We start from the raw sequence: 20,162 nt of genomic DNA, 5'->3' as shown, positions 1-20,162 counted from the left end.
ATGTATCACCTGTAAGAGGAGCCTGGTTTCATGGCAGTCCATCAGGAGGCAGATCTGGCACCTGGGATGGGCAACGAGGCGTTCTGGACTGAGAAGGCACCATCAGTAAGATGAAGTTGAATATTTTAGGAAGATTAAGTTGATAGGAAAGAATGAGGAAGTAGGTGAGGAGAGGGCAGCCAGAAAGACTGGGGCCAGGCAAGTCAGTTCAGAATCCAAGAGAACAGGCAATTAGGGTTTGAACTGCAGTCAAGAGCTGAAATAAAAGTATGATTGACACTGCAGAAGGAGGGAACAGGCAGAATGTTAGCTAATTGAACAGGAGCTAAAAAAGAAATGGCAAAGATGAATCCCAAAATTGGAATGTGAGTGACTGCAGGAATGGTGGTTTGAATATATTTGAAAGATAGAATAGTCAGAAGTAGGGACGATATTTAAGTGAAAGGTGGTAAGCTCCATTTTACCGACTCTAAGGAGATGCCCGACATTCCCAGGGAAAACAACATCAGGCTCAAGTGGAAGAACAGGTCCAGGCACAAAGAGGACATCAACATCAGGGATGGAGATTCAGAAGTCCCAAAGGGGCGCCTCAGCAAAGGAAATTACCAATCGGAAAAATATCCACAGAGAAGGGTAGAAGGTGCAGGATGTGGCTTTGTGAAAGGCACGGAAGGAGCTAGAAAAAAAAATAGTTACCCCTTCCACCAAGTTCTGTAAGAGTGCGGGGAAGCTCGAAACGCCTAAGGACTCAACAGATAACAGGAAGGTTTTTCTCTCAACAGTAACTGCCATGTTATTTCACAACATTTAGTATATTAGGAAAAATATCTAAGAAAAAATGTTACTAATGTTCTTGAAAAACGTAAAGTATCTCAAAGTGTCTGCCTATCCTTTATTCACCTCAAAACAACCCGATGAAAGTGAGAGGTAATCACAGTCTTCAGTTTACAAACAGGAAGAGACAAGAAGGGACAAGTGACCCACCTACCCCTACCACAGCCGAAAATCACTCATACTCCAAACTTGATCTGTGAAACTGTCATTCTGTACATTGAGGTAGGGCTCCATTAAATTAGTCAAGAGTTGCATTCATATATTTATCTCCCCAAGCAGGTGAGCTGACCTGCTGGCCACCTTCTAACAAGTGGCAACAGAGCTTCACAATTAAGAATCTAAATTTATCCCCAGAGCCATTCTTTTGGACATTCCTACTTTCAGATGTACTTTACAACTAAGGTTTTCGGAATTACGGCAAAGTCCCTAAAACATAAGCCTCAGAGAGTGAGGAACATTTAGAATGTCATTTTTACACTGATACTCCAAATTATTTTTAATTTATATTGTCTTAAACAAGGCCTTGGGCCATGGACAAGATTCATAATGAAGTATGTAAGGGTTTAGTGAAACTTACAATTCAAATTTTGATGGCATCACTTAAATTATTTGAAAATGCCACAGAATTATCCCACCAGAGTTTAACATGGTCTTAGTAGAACTACATATAAGCACACATAAAATGTGTGGGTTTTACCAGTTTCCAGACAGACTGCCCCCTATAATCAAACTAACAGTTCCACTGAGCTTTACATATTTCAGACAAGCTGTGCCAAGAAGTAATTCAGCTCTTTCAAAGCAAAACCCAGAGTATGATTTATTGCAAGAGCTACAAAATATTCTTTTCACCAAAATGGCTAGAAAATAAGCATTCAGTAAAATCTCCTTTATTGCATGTTCCAGAGGACTAATAAATGAAAACCCAGTATAGCCATGACATGAACCAAGACTCTAAGAATAAATACTATACAGTACTAAGAAAAATATTATAAGCATATTTCATTCCAAATGAGCCAGATTTACTACATACAGTAACTGTAATTCATGCCTCAGGAACGTGGGGGTGGGGAATGAAAGGCATTCTCTTTAAGAAAGAATATTTAAACGACACATGCATTCATTCCAGTGAAATTATACAGATGTTCTGTAATTCAAAAAACCACCCCTTACCAAATGTGGCTCCAAAAGCACATCTCTTTGCATATGTTTTATTTATCAATACATTCTGGCTAACGATTAGGTACGCCACAATAAAAATTCAATCAATACTATCTATACTTATAAAGATTACAAATAAGGATTTGGCAGCTTATAATTCCGCCCTAGAGGAAAGCTGCATTAATGCTGCAGGTTTTCCAGAAGATTAATGAACTGTCTTTAAATTATAATGTATTAAGTTAAAGTTAGGTAAGCACTTCAAAAGAAAGCCTTATTGCCTGAGGGCTAATTCACCATTTCTGTGCATAACCTCAAATTGGCAGTTTTAAAAAAAAAAAAAAAAAAACGGTTTCAGAAAAACTACAGTTTAGCCTCTACCATCAATCTTCAAGGGGTTGCTGGACCAAGTCTGCTTTTCTAGAAGCCAGCTGTTTCTGCGCTTTTCAGCAGAATGGTCGACAGGCTTAAATTATTCACCATGCATCAACTATGCAAATTTATTCGAATTTCATAATTTAATCTGCATACTAAGAATGCTGGTGCCATGTCATGAAAACTCCTTCATGATCTCCAGGAGACTTCACATTGCTTTACTTCGCCACAAAACTGAGGCTGAAGCAGAAGTGCTGAAAGTGACCATTCAATAAAGTTGCAAAACCAAAGGTGGAAAGGAACTTGGACAGACCTGGAAGTCTATTTCTTGGCTTCAAGGTGTAAACCACCTAGTCTATTCTTACAGTTCTTAAACTAAAGGGATTCAATAGTCTGCTTCAATAATTCAACCATACAGTTAGATGAGCCTTCCTTCACTGCAGCGGTTCAAGTGGCATTTGGAAATGTCTGGAGATTTGATTGGCTGTCACAATCGAAGGAGGTGCTACTGGCATCTCCTTGATAGAGGACAGGGATGCTGCTAAATATCCTACAATGTACAGGACAGAGAATTATCCAACCCAAATATCAGTAAGTGCAGAAGTTGAGAAATCCTGCTTTAATGGAACCCAATATTGTTGTCAGTAATGGAGTCCACCACTTTCAGACATTCTGTGAAGATGGTTTTTACAGCTCTAACTAGAAACTTGTAGCTTCAAAAATAGAGAGATGGTTCACCACCCCAGGCCTCTAAACAAATGTTGTAACCATAGGTGACAGCATAGCTGATAAGCAGCGTACAAACCATGAAGCCCTGGACACGTGGCAGCAATATCCATGGTAAGGATGGTCAGGTGATGTCCCTCATCATCTGGAAACTCCCTTAGCTACCTCATCACCGAGCAAGTTTGACAATTTTCCCTCAACTATCTACCTACTCCTCTTCCACTCCCCATTATGGAGTTTTCTAGTAGAGGTCCATGGTTTTGGTTTTTTTTCTTCATGGTTATTAAAAATAACATGTAAAACTACTCAGAAGGCATGAAAATAGTAAATAACCCAAGGTGCTTTCCATCCTGGAAAGTCTGTGACTTAACAGGACTTAAAAAGGGGTTGTAAATCAGATCTGGAACTTGAAAAGGGACACGCTGCTTAAAGAAACAGTCCCATGAATAAATAAACATCTAACGTAAAATAATCATCAAAAGAATGTGTGCAGATATATGTACATAATTGCACAGCCACAGCCGAGAAGGGAAGAAAGGGAGCTGAAATTGAGTGTTACTTCTTATAACTACACCCGCAAGAAAAATGTGTATTTAGATGCTAAAAAGCAGAATTTACATTTTTCACTGCAATCTCAAAAGATCACAGAACTTTAAAACCCACAATGTTAACAAACTTTCAAACAAATCTTAATGAAAAGAAAAATCTCAGGCTTGAGAAACCTTACAGATCAATATGGACGTGACTGGCAATATGGACTGGCAATATGGACGTTACAGCCCATCCACATATTAAATAGCCATTAAGCATAATATTGAATGGTTAGTGGCACTGATACATGCTCACAATATCACAAGGCAAGACAGGTTACAAACAATATACACGTTGTATTATCACTCCTGTATAAAATGTAAATATATATATATGAATGAATTATAAAATAAGGAAAGAAATACACATAAGCACACCAAGAGAGACAGGAAGACCTGCCAAACCTTAGGTGGTTATCTGAAGAAGGGGAAGGTTGTTTCTTCTTTGTACTTTTCTCTACTTTCCAATTGTTCTACAATAAGAATCTTTTGTTATGGTTTGTACTTACAAAACTAATACATTCTTACAGATTTAAACTGTACTGTTTCAGGCCACGTCCACAAAATAAGGAAAAAGCAAACCTGAACATACCAACTTTTCAATTAAAGACACCACCGTCAGAATCAACAAAAGCGAACATTTACTGAGCGGTATTATGTTCTGGTACTTTTCTAAGCACTTAAAATGTATTAACTTATTTCAATCAAACCAAAACAGATGTGCTGAGTAAAAAGAGAAAATGTAAATTGAGTTTTAGTTCCACTATGAATTTTGATTTCAGTTTCCATAGCTTGAAATGAGATTTAATAAAAATGATCTTTAAAGGTCCTCTCCAGGCTAAATGAAGACTCTACGCGCAAAAATTTGACCAGTAAGTGTTAGTCCGGAAGCCTCTAGAATGATGAGGCGGCTGTGGACCATCTCAAAAACACAGAACCCTAATAAAAAAGAACCTATCATTATGGGTCTCAGTTCATGAAATAATATAGGTACAGTAAATTTCCTACCTTTTTTTTTAAAAAAAGGCCTACATTTTTTTTATACTTGGACACAACCGATCAAACCGAGGCAGTCTGTTCATTGAAGGGTTCCATTTGTTTTAAAAGTTTCGGTCACTTTTAATAAAACTGGAGTAAACAAAAACTTAAAAGAAATATTTTGGTCCAGTTCTGGGGTAAAAATATGTGTTCTAGTGTCTGGCTAAAGGGATCTAAGGACCTACTGACATTCAGCAAAAGAGGTTCCACGTCTCAAGTACACCCCAAACCTCAATACAACACAAAAAGTGAGGGGCCAGCACGAAATTTCTATTAGGGGAAATTTCAGCTGCATAGTTAAGGACTTTCGGGTTAACTGTGGGGTCGTTGCCGCAGCTCCTAGCCCGACACCAGGCTACAAGCCCGGGGATCGGTGGTTCACGCGTGGATCAAAAGAACCATCAAGGTTTAGGAATAACACTGACCTGTTAGGTTTATTTCATGTCTCACTTGCCCCCATCAAAAGAGGTTCATTGAAAGTCTCAGTAGCAAAATTAATAACATAGAGGTGCACGTCTGTAACACACACACACACCCGTGGGTCTATAAGAACACTGAGGGAGACAATCTCCAGGTTTAAACCACACAAAAACTATTTGGGAAACACAAAGACACAAAACAAATTAGGAATGCAAATGTGCAAGACACACTCAGTGGGAACACAAAAGAGAAAAGCACAGCGGCCTGACAATTGGGACGGCGCCCGGCCCCACGTGGGGTCCCAGGTGGCCGCGCCGCCGCCCGCACTCGACCAGTCGCCGCAGCCCGCGCGCGTCCCCCGCGGGGCGCGCGGCTCTTCACGGCGACAAAGCGAACCCCGAACTTCGCCGCGGGGAACCCCACGCCGGCAGGGAGGGACCCCGCGCCGCCACCAACCCGCGGGGCCACCGACCCGGAGGCCCGCGCCTCGTCCCGGGGCCCCCGCCGCGCCCGGGACCGCTGAGGGGGCGCGTCCGCCGGCCGGGACATCCCTGCGGCGCCGGGTCCCCTGCGTGTCGCCGCCGCCGCCGCGCTCCTCGCGGGGAGGGACCAGCGTCCCGGCGCCGGCCCAGAGGCCGCCCACCCGCGCCGCTCCTTACCCGCGCCCGCGCCTTAGAGCAACTAGGGCCGTCGCCGCCGCCGCTGTTCCGCCGGCTCCGGCGCCCGCGGCCGCGCCGCCGCCATCTTGGCTCCAGTCGGAAGTGACGTCGGGCGGCGCGGCAGCGGCCTGCGAAACTGCTGGGCTGCGGGACCCGGGACTGCGGGGCCCCCGGACCCCGGCCTCCCCGCTACCCCAGAGCCCGGCCCTTGGCCCTGCGCCGCCGCCCGAGGGCTACCACCCGGCCTCCCCCGGTAGGTCACTGCGGAATACATGGCGGCGCCTTGGGAAGGTGCCCCGGCGGTCGGCGTCGCGGCAGGTCCTACCGCACCCAAGCGGGGTTCAGAGGTTCTTAGAGAATCTAAAAGACTGGAAGAGGTGTTGGGAAGGCATGTCTACCACAGGAGGTCGTTAAGCATCTGACAGGTACATAAACATAGGCCTTATACTTCGCTGGTGTCAGAAGGACCAGTACAGCCTCGCCCAAAAACATGCACCTCCAGGCAGGCAGACACAGCTGGGTTTATTTGCTGCCCGGGTACCCGGGAGCAGTGACCGGCGGCCGCCCTGTGCCCGCGCTGTTCCAGGGCAGCGCCTGAGAGCCCTGCCCTTAAGGAGCTTACTGTTCACAAGCGGGCGCGCAAATGGACGGCGGGGAGGACGACTCACAGATGCGCTGATGAAGATGAACTGGGTGGACCTCGAGATGGCTCTTCGACATCCAAGGGTGAAGCCTAGCACGTGGGTGAAAATGAGTTGAGTTGAGGAGAGGCGCAGGCTGGAGATGAAATGGAAGGTTGGGCTTTGCCTGGAGCCTCGAGCACTTCAAGATAAAGTGATCCTCAGAAGGAAGTCAGGAAGAATCTGAACGTAATGCCCCAATCCAAAGAGAGACCCCAAAAATTATGAACGATCATTTCTGCAACGGGGTTAAACTTAAGCAAACGTGTTGTAACAACATATATCATGTTATCTTACTGTAAAAGGATGAAGCTATAGCTGATGGCCCACCCAGTCAGTTGTAGTGAACAAATGAAGATCACCTCATCAGAGTAAATTTTATCAAGGCCTTGAGAAGTGGCAGGATCAGCACAGAGCACAAGAGAGAAAAGCAAATCAAACCTCAAGGCTTTGCTTATTTCTCCCTTTATTCAAGGAAAAGAGATCCTAGATCTGAACGATATCCATCTGCAGGTCATCAAAGTAGTATTCTCTGTTATAGAGCAAGTCATCACACTTCTGCATCCCTTGCCTAGATTAATACCTTCCAACTTGATTCATGTGTTGAAATTATCTGAGGTATCTGTGAAGAAAATAGGGAGATCCCACTGTTTATCCACATCCACCACCAAAACACTGACATAGAAATCAACATTTTAAGAGAAAAGGTATGGGCCACCTGGCATTCTATAGAATGCAAAAGGAGAATAAAGGACATTAAGTCAGAAGTAGCATGGTGAACCAGAATGTATACTAGATGGTTGGTTAACGAAGTAGCCAGTGGTCATCTTTCCCGTCATTAATCCAAAGCGACTGGCTATGTGAGTTTCCTGTGGCTGCTGTAACAAATTATCCCAAACCTGACAGCTTAAAACAACAGAAGTTTATTCTCTCACAGCTCTAGAGGCTGGAAATCCAAAAGCAGTATCACTAGGCCAAAATCAAGGCGGCAGCAGAGCCAGGCTCCCTCTGGAGTCTCTAGTGAAGAATTGCTCCTTCCCTTTTCCAGCTTCTGGTGGCTGCCAGCATGCCTTGGCTTGTAACTGCATCACTCTAGCTTTAAGGCCAGTATCTTCAAATCCTTGTATCCATCTTCATATTACCTTCTCCTCTGTATGTGGTCAAATTTCCCTCTGCCTCCCTCTTATAAGTACGCATGATTGCATTTAGGACCCACCCAGATAGTCTGGCCATCTCAAGATCCTTCATGTCTGCAAGACTACATATGAAGTAGCATTTACAGATTCTGGACATTAGGGATGTGGACTTATGTCTGGGACCATTATTTATCCTATCACACTGGGTGTCTCCTCAGCATTTCTGAGTTTCTCCCACCCTTAATCAGCCACATGTTTTTTACCAGTGTATTTCTTGAACATATGTCTATATTTCAACCTGTACTATTTCTCAGGATAAATAATTATATATAATTTATTTAATCCAAAAAAGATTAGAGCCATCAAAAATACAATAATGAGCCCTTATTATCCATATGATATGTTAAGTATCACTCTTTTGCCTCTTTGGAAAGGTAAAATGTATTGCAGGCTGTTTCTGTATGGGGATGGAAGTAGAAAAAATATATTCTTTGTCCAAATCAACGACCTGAATGAAACTCCGCTTTACCCCAGTACACCTGCTACCGGTTCTGGCCTGTTTCGTACCTTGCCACAGCAGTACCGTAACAGAAGACATGATCATTATTCACCGCAACATCCTACTACCCAGAAGAAGGTCTGGCACACAGTAAACGCTAAATAGATATTTTTAATGAGAAAAAAGTCTTCTCTATGGCCCTCCTAATGTGGATATATTAGAGCAAATATGTTGTAGACCTGATCTTATGCATGTAAATGACAGCCTATTGTTGATATTGTTATAATAGGAACCACAGCACTCCTGCCCTGCATAGCAGCTGGAATGCCTGTAGCACTGCTTCCAAAGATTACAGATCTTATATCTGAGATCTAAGAGTTTACAGTACATTGCCAATGAGAATGTAAATGGACTTCAAATTCCCCAAATGATAACAATACTTATTCTCTGCTGGGCTCTGTCCTAGGTGTTTGTCCTAGGTGCACTCTCTCACTTATCCTCATAACCTGCAATAAGGACTATCTTCATTTACAACTGAAGATACTGAAGCTAGGAAGGGTTCAAGGACTTGCCGTGGCCGGGCACAGTGGATCATGCCTGTAATCCCAGCACTTTGGGAGGCTGAGGTGGATGGATCACTTGAGGTCAACAGTTTGAGACCAGCCTGGCCAACATGGTAAAACCCTGTCTCTACTAAAAGTACAATTAGTGGGGTGTGGTAGTACACACCTGTAATCCCAGCTACTCAGGAGGCTGAGACAGGAGAATTGCTGAAACCTGGGAGGCAGAGGTTACAGTGAGCAGAGATCATGCCATTGCACTCCAGCCTGAGCAACAGAGTGAGACTTCATCTAAAAAGAAAAAAAAACTTGCCTCATTAGTAATCCAACCAAGCTAACAGGGTAGTTTGGCAGGATACACAGCCATCTCCCTCTCAGCTTAGGAAGGCCGTCCTAAGAATAGGACTAGCTCTGCAAGACAAGAGAGGACAATTTAAGATGGAAAAACATCCACAGAACCAGGTTTTGAACCTAGACAGTTTAGCTCCCTAGTAAACAACCTCCCCACCCCCAAAGCATACATGCACACACACAAGTCTGAGAGCTAGACCAGGAACTGGTCCATGCTACTACATGCTCTTAACTAGTCATTCCTCCACCCAGCTACTCAGGGTAGGGGCTGGGAAGTATTTTTTTTTTACAATTTTTTTATGAATTGCCAGAATTATTAGAAAACATTGGATGCATAAAGTCGCCATTCTAAATCCTGTCCCTGAACTGTCCAGCAGGAACATCTATTAAAAGACCATAGGCAGGGGCAGAGGAAGAGAATCCAGTGCAGCTGCATCAGATGAACTTGTCTTTTGTTCAAATAACACATTCACTTACCCTTAACAAAAAGAAGAAAGAAAGAAAACTGAGTCCTTTTCCTTGTGACTGCAAATTGTATTCCATGATGAGATCCAGGGACTCTTTTCTATTCTATCACCTCACTCTCCCCACCTGCCATCCCTCTGCCACGTCATTCACCTGAACAAGGAATGGCATCCAAGCAAGCACCCTAGCAACCAAAAGATCTGAAGCTTGCACTCCAGGTTCTGATCAGAGATGAACACGTGAAGTCCAAACATAGCAACTCTGGTGGCTAAAGATACATCTTATCCCACCACAGGCACTTTTGGCTGCATAGATTCTGTGAGAAAAACTCTGCAGCCTCAGAGTGTATAGGCAGATCTCGGCAGTGGTGAAATGCAGTTGTGTGAGAAGGGGAAAGGGGGCGACCTTTACTGAGCCCCAGGTCTGAGCCGGCACTTTATACTACATTGTCTTTTCATCCTCCCAACAGCAACAACAGCTGCTAATTTTGCAGATGAAGAAACTGAAGCTCAGATTGTTGAGAGACACAGCTGGCCGGTATGAGAAGCAGGATTCAAGGACTTGTCTGAGGTCAAAGTCCATGATGAGTTCACTTTGCTTCTGGTCATCAAGACGCTCTGAGCCACTAGGAGCAAAGACACCACCCCTGTCCTCCAAGAACTTAGGATCCAGTGGAAGAAACAGGACTCAGAAAGCATGCTTACTCTAGGATAAAACCAGAACCCATGGTCAACATGGTGAAACTCCGTCTCTGCTAAATACACAAAAATTAGCTGGCCATGGCGGTACGTGCCTGTAATCTCAGCTACTTGGGAGGCTGAGGCAGGAGAATCACTTGAACCCTGGAGGCAGAGGTTGTAGTGAACATTGTGCTCCAGCCTGGGCAACAAGAGCAAAACTTTGTCTCAAAAAAAACAAACATACAAACAAACAAAAACAGAACCTCATTCCTATGCTCCCAGCATGATGGCCCGCTCCTACACCTTGTTCCTTTTCAGTATTACTCTTAAGAAGAAAAGAAAGAAAACGGACTCCAAGATGTTAAAATTTCTTTTTTTTTTTCCTTTTCTTTTTTTGTTTTTTTTTGAGACAGAATCTCATTCTGTCATTCTGTCGCCCAGGCTGGAGTGCAGGAGTGCAGTAGTACAATCACAGCTCACTGCAGCCTTGACCTCCTGGGTTCAAGTAGTCCTCTGGCCTGCAGAGTAGCTGGGACCATAGGCACATGCCACCATGCCCGGCTAATTTTTGTATTTTTAGTAGAGATGAGGTTTTGCCATGTTGCCCAGGCTGGTCTTGAACTGCTGGGCTCAAATGATCCTGCCTGCCTCCGGCCTCCCAAAGTGCTGGGATTACAGACATGAGCCACCACACCCAGCCCAAGATGATAAAATGTCTAACCAAATCACACATGTGGCTCTAGAGATAACTTTACTCCATTCTACAAAAAAATCCAGAGCACCGTTTCTAGATTTTCCCGTTGTACTTCTTATATTACATTTTATAGAACCAAACTTGTTAATAAATTAGTTGAAAAGTTCAGAAATTTCCAAACAGATGTCACTCCTTTCAAAACTTTTAGTGTAACAAGCTCAAAGGCCCACGTAGTTTGTTCCAGAGAGTACAAAAGGAAGTTCAAGTCTTCCTCGAAGGCAGAATGAATTCACTAATACACCACCCTGAGAGCATGAATAAAACATATACATTGACAGCAAAGGCATGAAGTGAAAATATTTTTCAGCTGGAAATAGCAAGCAGCATGAGAAGGAATAGAAAATAAATCAGGTCCAGAAATGTGCAGGTTGCGCCGAGATAGTAAAACCCTAAGCCTGGATGTGATTCCCCAGATTCGAAGCTGTACTGTGTTGTCTTACAAGGTTGTCTGTAGACGAGATGACCCGTCCTACCTACCCAGTCAGTGCTCACTCATCACCAAGGTGAACCATCTCTTTTTTTTTTTTTTTTTTGAGACGGAGTCTTGTTACGTCACCAGGCTGGAGTGTAGTGGCGCGATCTCAGCTCACTGCAACCTCGGACTCCCTGGTTCAAGCAATTCTCCTGCCTTAGCCTCCCAAGTAGCTGGGACTACAGGCACGTGCCGCCACGCCCAGCTAATTTTTGTATTTTTATTAGAGACAGGGTTTCACCATGTTGGCCAGGATGGTCTCAATCTCCCGACCTCATGATCCACCCACCTTGGCCTTCCAAAGTGCTGAGATTACAGGCGTGAGCTATCGGGCCCGGCCAGTGAACAGATCTCTTATGCTGGATCTGTGCTTCTCACTTTCCCCACCTGTGTTCTAGAAATGCCAGCCTCTCCGTTTTCCTTCACCCTGATTTTTGTCTAAGATTCCCTCCTCACCCCTTCTCACCTGCATCCAAATTTTGCCTTTCCTCAGAAGCCAGCGTTTTGATGAAATCTTCCCTTCGTTGCATTGGTTTCTTAGGGCTGCTGTAAATAAGTGCCACAAAATAAATTCAGTGGTTTAAAACAGGCGTCCTCAACCCCCAGGCCAGGAACTGGTACCTTGTTAGGAACTGGGCCACACAGCAGGAGGTGAGCAGCAGGTGAGCCAAGGAAGCTTCATCTGTATTTATAGCTGCTCCCCATCACTGGCATTCCCGCCTGAGCCCCGCCTCCTGCCAATTCTCATAGGAGCATGAACCCCATTGTGAACTGCACATGCGAAGGATCTAGGCTGTACACTTCTTATGAGAATCTAGCGTCTGATGATCTGTCACTGTCTCCCATCAACCCCAGATGGGACCATCTAGTCGCAGGAAAACAAGCTCAGGGCTCCCACCGATTCTTCTATGTTGTTGCAAAAGTAATTGTGGTTTTTGCTGTTTTTTAATGGTAAAAAACACAGTTACTTTTGCACCAGCCTAATACATTATGGGGAGTTGTATAATTATTTCATTATATACTATAAAGAAATAATAATAGAAATAAAGTACACAATAAATATAATCATCCTAAAACCATCCCTCCTGCCACCTCAGCAGTCATTAGAAAAATTGTCTTCCATGAAACCAGTCCCTGGTGCCAAAAAGGTTGGGGACCTCTGGTTTGAAACAAAAGAAATGTATTGTCTTATGGCCCCAGAGGTGTCGCAGGATTGGTTCCTTCTGTAGAGTCTGAGGGAGAATCTGTTTCATGCCTTTCTCCTGGATTCTGATGGTTGCCTTGACATTCTGAGGCTTGTAGACAAATTATTTCAATCTGCCCCGTCTTCACCTGGCCATCTTCTCTCTGTATCTCTGTCTTCACATGGCCTTCTTTGTAAGAATACCAATCATTAGATTTAAGGCCACCCTAGTCTAGTATGACCTCATTTTTTTTTTTTTAATAGGGACAGAGTTTTGCCATGTTGCCCCAGGCTGGTTCCAAATTCCTGGACTCAGGATGTCCACCCGCCTCAGCCTCCCAAAGTGCTGGGATTACAGGTGTGAGACACTGAGACCACAGCTCTTTCTCATCTTAACTAATTACATCTCAAAGACATTCTTTCCAAATGAGTTTACATCTGAGATTCCAGGAGGACATGGATTTTGGGAGGACAGTGTGCAACCCAGAACAGAAATAGAGCACACATTCATTCTTTCCTCGTTTTATGAATCCAAGTATAACCTCCAGCAGCAATTGCCCATATGCTGTGTCCCCTCAGGGTCTAATTGCTGTATGTGTGTACTTTTTTTTTTTTTTGAGACAGGATCTCATTCTGTCACCCAAGCTGGAGCGCCGTGGTGCAATCTTGGCTCACTGCAGCCTCAACCTTCTAGACACAGTCATTCTCCCACCTCTGCCTCCCAAGTAGCTGGGATTACAAACATGCACCACCATGCTGACCTAATTTTTGTATTTTTTTTTTGTAGAGACAAGGTTTCACCATGTTGCCCACACTGGTCTCAAACTCCTGAGCTCAAGTGATCCACCCTGATTGACCTCCCAAAGTGCTAGGATTACAGGTGTGAGCCTCCACACCCGGCCTGTATATGTGTATCTTAAGTCCCAACATATTTTAAGCCTCTTGAGAGTGTGAACAGGGTTGTACACATCTCTATTATCCAAACATTGGTAAGTACAAGTCTTTTCTCCATCAATACTGTTGATTGATAACAAGCATTTTGTAATTTAAATATGATCTCTGAAATAGAAACAAGTTACTCATAGCTAAGCAAGAACTCAGGGCCTGCACTTTGAATTCATTTTTCTTCCAGTTTACCTTGACTATATGTTTCCCTCCTCCAACCCTCCCTAAGAATTCAAGCTGTATTGTCATCTTAAGATGCTTTGGCTAACAGAATAACAATACCTTTCCAAAGCTGCACAAACAGGGTCAAAACACATGCCATTCCTCTGTCACATTTAAGTCATCATTTAAACAACATAAAGGAACCATACAGGTGTCACAGCCAAGACAACACCTGCCAACACCTGCCAGGGCTGAGACACCTGAGCTAGGTTCATAAGCCTGCTAACCAACCTATATGAGCCTCTGCTTGAAACTCATTCACTGGCCAAGTTATGGTTAGCTTTAACTAATTGGAGAGCAGTGATTTTCAACTGGGGTGAGATTTTGCCCCCAAGGGAACATTTTGAAATATCTGGAAAGAGTCTGAGTTGTCCTAATTGGGTGGGGGCTGCTACTGGCCTCTGGCAGGTAGAGGCCAGAAAGGTCACTGAATATGCTAAAATACACAGGACAGTCCCCTTCCACAACAAAGAATTATTCAGCCCCAGATATCAAAAATGTCTTTTTTAAAACACTGCTGTAGATTATTTAGTATGTGACTTTCAAGTCTCATCTTTAGACATACTCATTTGGAGTATGGACTGCAGACTCATCAAAAACAGGAACTATATCTCCCTTCTTCCCTTATCTTCCCTGCTCCAGGAACTTCTTTAGACAGTTTTCCCCTAATTGCTTCTCCTGCTACCATGAAATTTGAGTATCATAGATGTACTGTATATCTGTTGTGTATTATATAAATATCTGATAGGATTTGGGGGTGTCCCCACCCAAATCACATCTTGAATTGTAGCTCCCACAATTTCCACATGTTGTGGGAGGGACCCTGTGGGAAGTAATTGAATCATGGGGGCAGGTCTTTCCTGTGCTATTTTTGTGATAGGGAATAAGTCTCATGAGATCTGATGGTTTTATAAAGGGGATTTTCCCTGCACAAGCTCTCTTCTCTTATCTGCTGCCATGTGAAATGTGCCTTTCACCTTATGTCCTGATTGTGAGGCCTCCCCAGCCACGTTGAACTGTGTGTCCATTAAACCTTTTTCTTTTGTAAATTGCCCAGTCTCAGGTATGTCTTTATTAGCAGCATGAAAACGGACAATACAATATTTGTGCTTTAGACACCTTGGTGAGGTATAATGGCTACAGTTACTGGAGAGCAAACATATTGTAGCAGCTAATCTTTTATGTAAGATTATAAAGAGCTTTTTAAAAAAATATATGGCAAAAGCCAGGCATTGTGGCTCACACCTGTAATCCCAGCACTTTGGGAGGCTGAGGTAGGAAGATGGTGAGGTCAGGAGACCGACACCATCCTGGCCAACACGGTTAAACCTCATCTCTATTAAAAATACAAAAACTAGCTGGGCATGGTTGTGCATGGCTGTAGTCTCAGCTACTTGGGAGGTTGAGACAGGAGAATCACTTGAACCAGGAAGTCGGAGTTTGTGGTGAGCTGAGATCACGCCACTGCACTCCAGCCTGGCAACAGAGTGAGACTCCATCTCACAAAGAAAAAAAAAAACAGTGGCAAAAACACATATCATGTAAAGTTACAATCTAGCCATTTTTAAGGGTATGGTTTACTGGCATTTAAGTACACCCACATTGTTGCACAGCCGTCGCCACCATCCATCTCTAGAATTCATTTCATCTTACAAAACTGAATCTTGTTTTGAAACACAGTCTTCCTCGGTCTCCCAAGTTGGCGTGTAGTGGCACAATCTCAGGTCACTGCAGCCTCTACCTCCCAGGGTCAAGTGATCCTCCCACTTTAGTCTCCCAAGTATGTGGGACTACAGGAGCATGCCACCATGCCCAGCTAATTTTTGTTTATTTTTTGTAGAGACAGGATCTCACTATGTGGCCCAGGCTGGTCTCAAACTCCTGGACTCAAGCAATCCTCCTGTCTCGGTCTCCTAAAATGCTGGGATTACAGGCGTGAGCCACCATACCCAGACCAAAACTGAAACTGTATACCTTAAATGATCGTTTCTGATTCCCCCTTCCCTTAATCCCTGCCAACCATCATTGTGCTTTCTAGTTCCATATAAACCTTTTAAAATATAAACTTAGCTCCTATGCTTCTGGTTAAGATATCTGTTTCAGCCTTTGACAACTTTTTGGTGTTTACTTTTTTTTACGAAAATTTATGGCCAGGAATTTTTTACTGTTTTACGGTTAGGATTTTTGTGCCCCTCAAGAGCCAGTTTTTGCCCCTGTTGAAAGTACATGAACTCTAATCAACAACATTCTGATTAAGGGAGAAAACGGCTGACTAGTGTAAAGGTTAAATGTATTGGCCAAAATAAGGATGCTGTAGTTTATTTTTCTATATTATACCATTTTCTCATTATTCTTAATAATGAATGCTCATCATGCCACCTGGCTCCTCATTATAAAATCTGTGACGACTGTGCTTAACAGAGCCAAAGAGGCAGCACGCCTGACAACCAACTACAACCCACTTACGATGAGAAAACCAGAGCTTCACTTTCACATACTGTGGGAACCTGATCTAAAAATATGGACAGACTCATGTTCCATGCAGACTGGTGGGGAGCCTTGTCTCCTTCTAGATTTATTTCATGATGCAATGCATAATGATGGCACTATGGAAAGCTAAATATTAATAATACACTTTTTATGCATGCTACTCTGAGAGCAAATGTCAAAAAAATTTACTAGCAAGACTGAAGCCTCATTAGCATTGCCTTATGCCAGTCAGGATTATGTCTGCTTTCAGAGAGAGAAACCAACGCCAGAGGAAACAGCAGACCCTGGGCCAGGTTGTTAAACTTTCTTCTTCTGACATGATTAAAATTAGCAATAGGCATTCTTATGAATTGTTTCTTATTTCCCACTTGGCTAGACAAATCACAATACCTCAACTGCTTTTTATAATTGACTGTGATGAAATGTTACATGACTATAGTAAGGCAAGAGCAAACAAATAGTTTATCAGGGAGTAAACCCACCTTGAATGTAACATTGTAAATGGCTCTTACTTGTAAAATGGGCTTCTGTGGTTCCTTTTAAAACATTTTTTTCAGTCTTTAAAAACATGTTTCGTGTTTTGTTTTTGTTTTTAAGAATTTGTATGATTTTAATTATGATACCTAACCTCTCTGGGCCTGATTTTTATATCTGTAAAATTAAGAAGCTAGACTACCCTTCCAGTTCTAAAATCTGCTATTCTGGTCGTATTTATATAAACTGCTCCAGGACAATTTCATAATTGAAAACTAAACCAGCAATATTTGACAATGAGAGGTATTTTGAGTTGGTGTAGTAGTTAGGCTGTCTCTTACATTGTGAGAAACACTCTAAAACGTACATTTTATAAACATTTTCTAAAAGCTTTTGGTATTTTTCACAAAAACTATTTAAGTAAAAATCATGTGCGATTCAGCTTTGTCATAGGTGACCTATGGGGGGGAAATGCAAAACAAAGAAAACCACAATTATATAACTTGAGACTTCATGTTGAATCCTCTTAAGATGTTTCTATGAAATTTTACCTGCATTTGCAGTTAAATAAGGATTTTCTTTCAATGACAAAAAAACAAAACTCATTACTTTATATGTATAGGGATATATAAAAATAGACATATAAATACATATTATATAAAATACAAAATAAAAACATAAATATAATATGAAACTATAATATAAAAACAGCCAAATACATTTATATAATGTAAAATATATCTGTTATGGCCAGGCATGGTGGTGCACACCTGTAATCCCAGCACTCTGGGAGGCCGAGGCAGGTGGATCACAAAGTCAAGAGATGAAGACCATCCTGGCCAACATGGTGAAACCCCATCTCTATTAGTAAAAAATACAGAAATTAGCTAGGTGTGGTGGTGCTGTAGTCCCAGCTACTCAGGAGGCTGAGGCAGGAGAATCACTTGAACCTGCAAGGCAGAGGTTGCAGTGAGCAGAGATCACACCACAGCACTCCAGCCTGGTGACAGAGCAAGACTCCGTCTCAAATATACATATATATTTTATATATATATATACATATATGTTTTATATGTTATATATGTTTTATAGATGTCACTATCTTGAATCAGCTAACAAAATTACTGTCACTTATAACATCTTTTTAACTCAAAAAATTCATATTCTCTCCTCAAGTGGGAAGATTACTAAATAATAGAACAAAAATTGACTTGAAAACAGAAACAAAAATCTTCTCTAGGTCTGTAATATATATTTAACAAGCAGTTACAATACAAAAAGCATGAGTATGATTATAAGAATGATATGTGTGAGGCTGGTCAATATCGTAATGGGTGATTTAATCCTTTCTAGTTCTGCCGAAAACTTTCTGCTAACATTTCTGAACTAAATGTACAATGGAAAAGTCATTAATACATACATTTGTGTTTTGTTTTGTTTTGTTTTTTTACCTATTCCACCTAATTCCTGAGTAGCTGAGACACATACACATAGACGACAGGGTGAAAACAGGTAAAGAAGGCGAAATGGAAGAAAAAAGAAGGTGAGTACAATGGCTGTTTCTATGCCATTATCTCAGCAATGTCCTGATAGTCTGAATACTGTGTATCCTACACCTGATTTTTGTAGTGTCCCCAAGCTGGAGCATAACAGAGTACAGATCAGAGAATGCACTTCTGCCAAGCGCTTCCATTAACATCACATCAACATTGCTACTCAGTGATTTTGTGGGATGGAAAAGAGCCATTCCTGATTCTTCCTCATCCCACAATGTGGAGAAATTCCCACCACCTCTACACTCTCTATTCTTCCTAGAGCTCATCAGTCCTCTTTGAGCACGTTTAGAACTTTCTGGTTGTTTTTTTTTTGAGACGGAGTTTCGCTCTTGTTACCCAGGCTGGAGTGCAATGGCCCGATCTCGGCTCACCACAACCTCCGCCTCCTGGGTTCAGGCAATTCTCCTGCCTCAGCCTCCTGAGTAGCTGGGATTACAGGCACGTACCACCATGCCCAGCTAATTTTTTGTATTTTTAGTAGGAACGGGGTTTCACCATGTTGACCAGGATGGTCTCAATGTCTTGACCTTGTGATCCACCCGCCTCGGCCTCCCAAAGTGCTGGGATTATAAGCGTGAGCCACCTCGCCCGGCCACATTTAGAACTTTCTGCCTTATAATTTCATTACCAATGTTCCTCAACTTATAGTTAGATTACCTCCTACTAAACCCATCTTAAGTCTAAAATATCATAAATAGAAAAAGCATTTAATGCACCTAACCTACAGAACATTAGAGCTTAGCCTAGCCTACCTTAAACATGTTCAAATATATAAATAAAAATAAAAAAGATTGTATTAGTCAGGGCTTTCCAGAGAAACAGAATCGATGGGATCATATATATGTATATATGCTAATTGCATACAGGCTCATATGATTACGGAGGCTGGCAAGTCCAAAATCTGCAGTATGGGCCAGCAGGCTGGAAATCCGGGAAAGCCAACAGTCTAGTTCTAGTCCAAAGGCTGGCAGACTTGAGACCCTGGAGAGCCGACTGTGCAGATGTAGTGTGAAAGCCGTGTGGTGGGGAATTCTCTCTTGCTCTGGAGGCCATTGCTTTTGTTGTTGTTCTATCCAGGCCTTCAAATGACTGGATGAAGGCCACACATGTTATGGAAGATGATCTGTTTTACCCCAAATACGTACATTTAAATGTTGATCTCAGGCCAGGCCTGGTGGCTCACCCTGTAATCCCAGCACTTTGGGAGGCCAAGGTGGGCGGATCACCTGAGGTTGGGAGTTTGAGACCAGCCTGACCAACATGGAGACACCCCGTCTCTACTAAAAATACAAAAATTAATAAGATTACAAGTGGTGCATGCCTGTAATCCCACTACATGGGAGGCTGAGGCAGGAGAATCGCTTGAACCTGGGAGGTGGAGATTGCAGTGAGCCGATATTGCACCATTACACTCCAGCCTGGGCAACAAGAGCAAAACTCCATCTCAAAAAAAAAAAAATGTCGATCTCCTCCCAAAACACCCTCCAACTTGATACATAAAATAAAGCAACACAAAGATATAGTAATACTATTGAATGGCGTCTGATATATACCTGCTATCAGTGATTTCTGTACTGGAGGCCATGCTTGTAGATAAAGTTGGTTTTACAGATCTACAATGTTTTGTCTGAAAGGGTGGCACTAAATACTTGCTGCCAAGCCTGCATTTCATTGCACTTGTTCTTTTCCTGTGCATGCAAAATTTCCAGTAAAGATTATTACTATGAAAAAGAAAAAAAAATACATTAAAGTGAAGACAAGTGCGATCATGTTTATAGATGTTTTAGTACTTTCATGTCTTTAGCTGTAGATTACTGTGTGACGTTCAGATGAGTCTTTTTTTTTTTGAGACAGAGTCTTGCTGCTTTCACACGAGCTGGAATGCAAAGGCACTATCT

General features: G+C 42.6%; 1 protein-coding gene and 1 non-coding gene across 8 annotated transcripts in view; one reads left to right on the top strand and one right to left on the bottom strand.

Annotated features, from left to right (window-relative positions):
* PRDM2 (PR/SET domain 2) overlaps positions 1-9,647 on the bottom strand; it is a 126,654-nt gene extending 117,007 nt beyond the window's left edge. For 6 of the 7 annotated variants that reach the window (XM_017974339.4, XM_035307799.3, XM_078330416.1 and 3 more), the window contains exon 1: positions 5,798-5,901. The gene's annotated coding sequence lies outside the window, so the exon portion shown is untranslated. Of the gene's footprint in view, positions 1-5,797; positions 5,902-9,500 lie in introns of those variants that run through there. The other variant, XM_035307793.3, reaches the window with a different exon arrangement.
* On the top strand, positions 8,977-9,105 carry LOC118143496 (small Cajal body-specific RNA 11). Its single transcript, XR_004727703.2, has one exon.
* Positions 9,648-20,162: the final 10,515 nt, after the last annotated feature.

Source organism: Callithrix jacchus, chromosome 7 (assembly GCF_049354715.1).
Source record: "Callithrix jacchus isolate 240 chromosome 7, calJac240_pri, whole genome shotgun sequence".
NCBI classification, from domain to species: Eukaryota; Metazoa; Chordata; class Mammalia; order Primates; family Cebidae; genus Callithrix; species Callithrix jacchus.
This window is presented reverse-complemented; position numbering and strand designations above follow the sequence as displayed.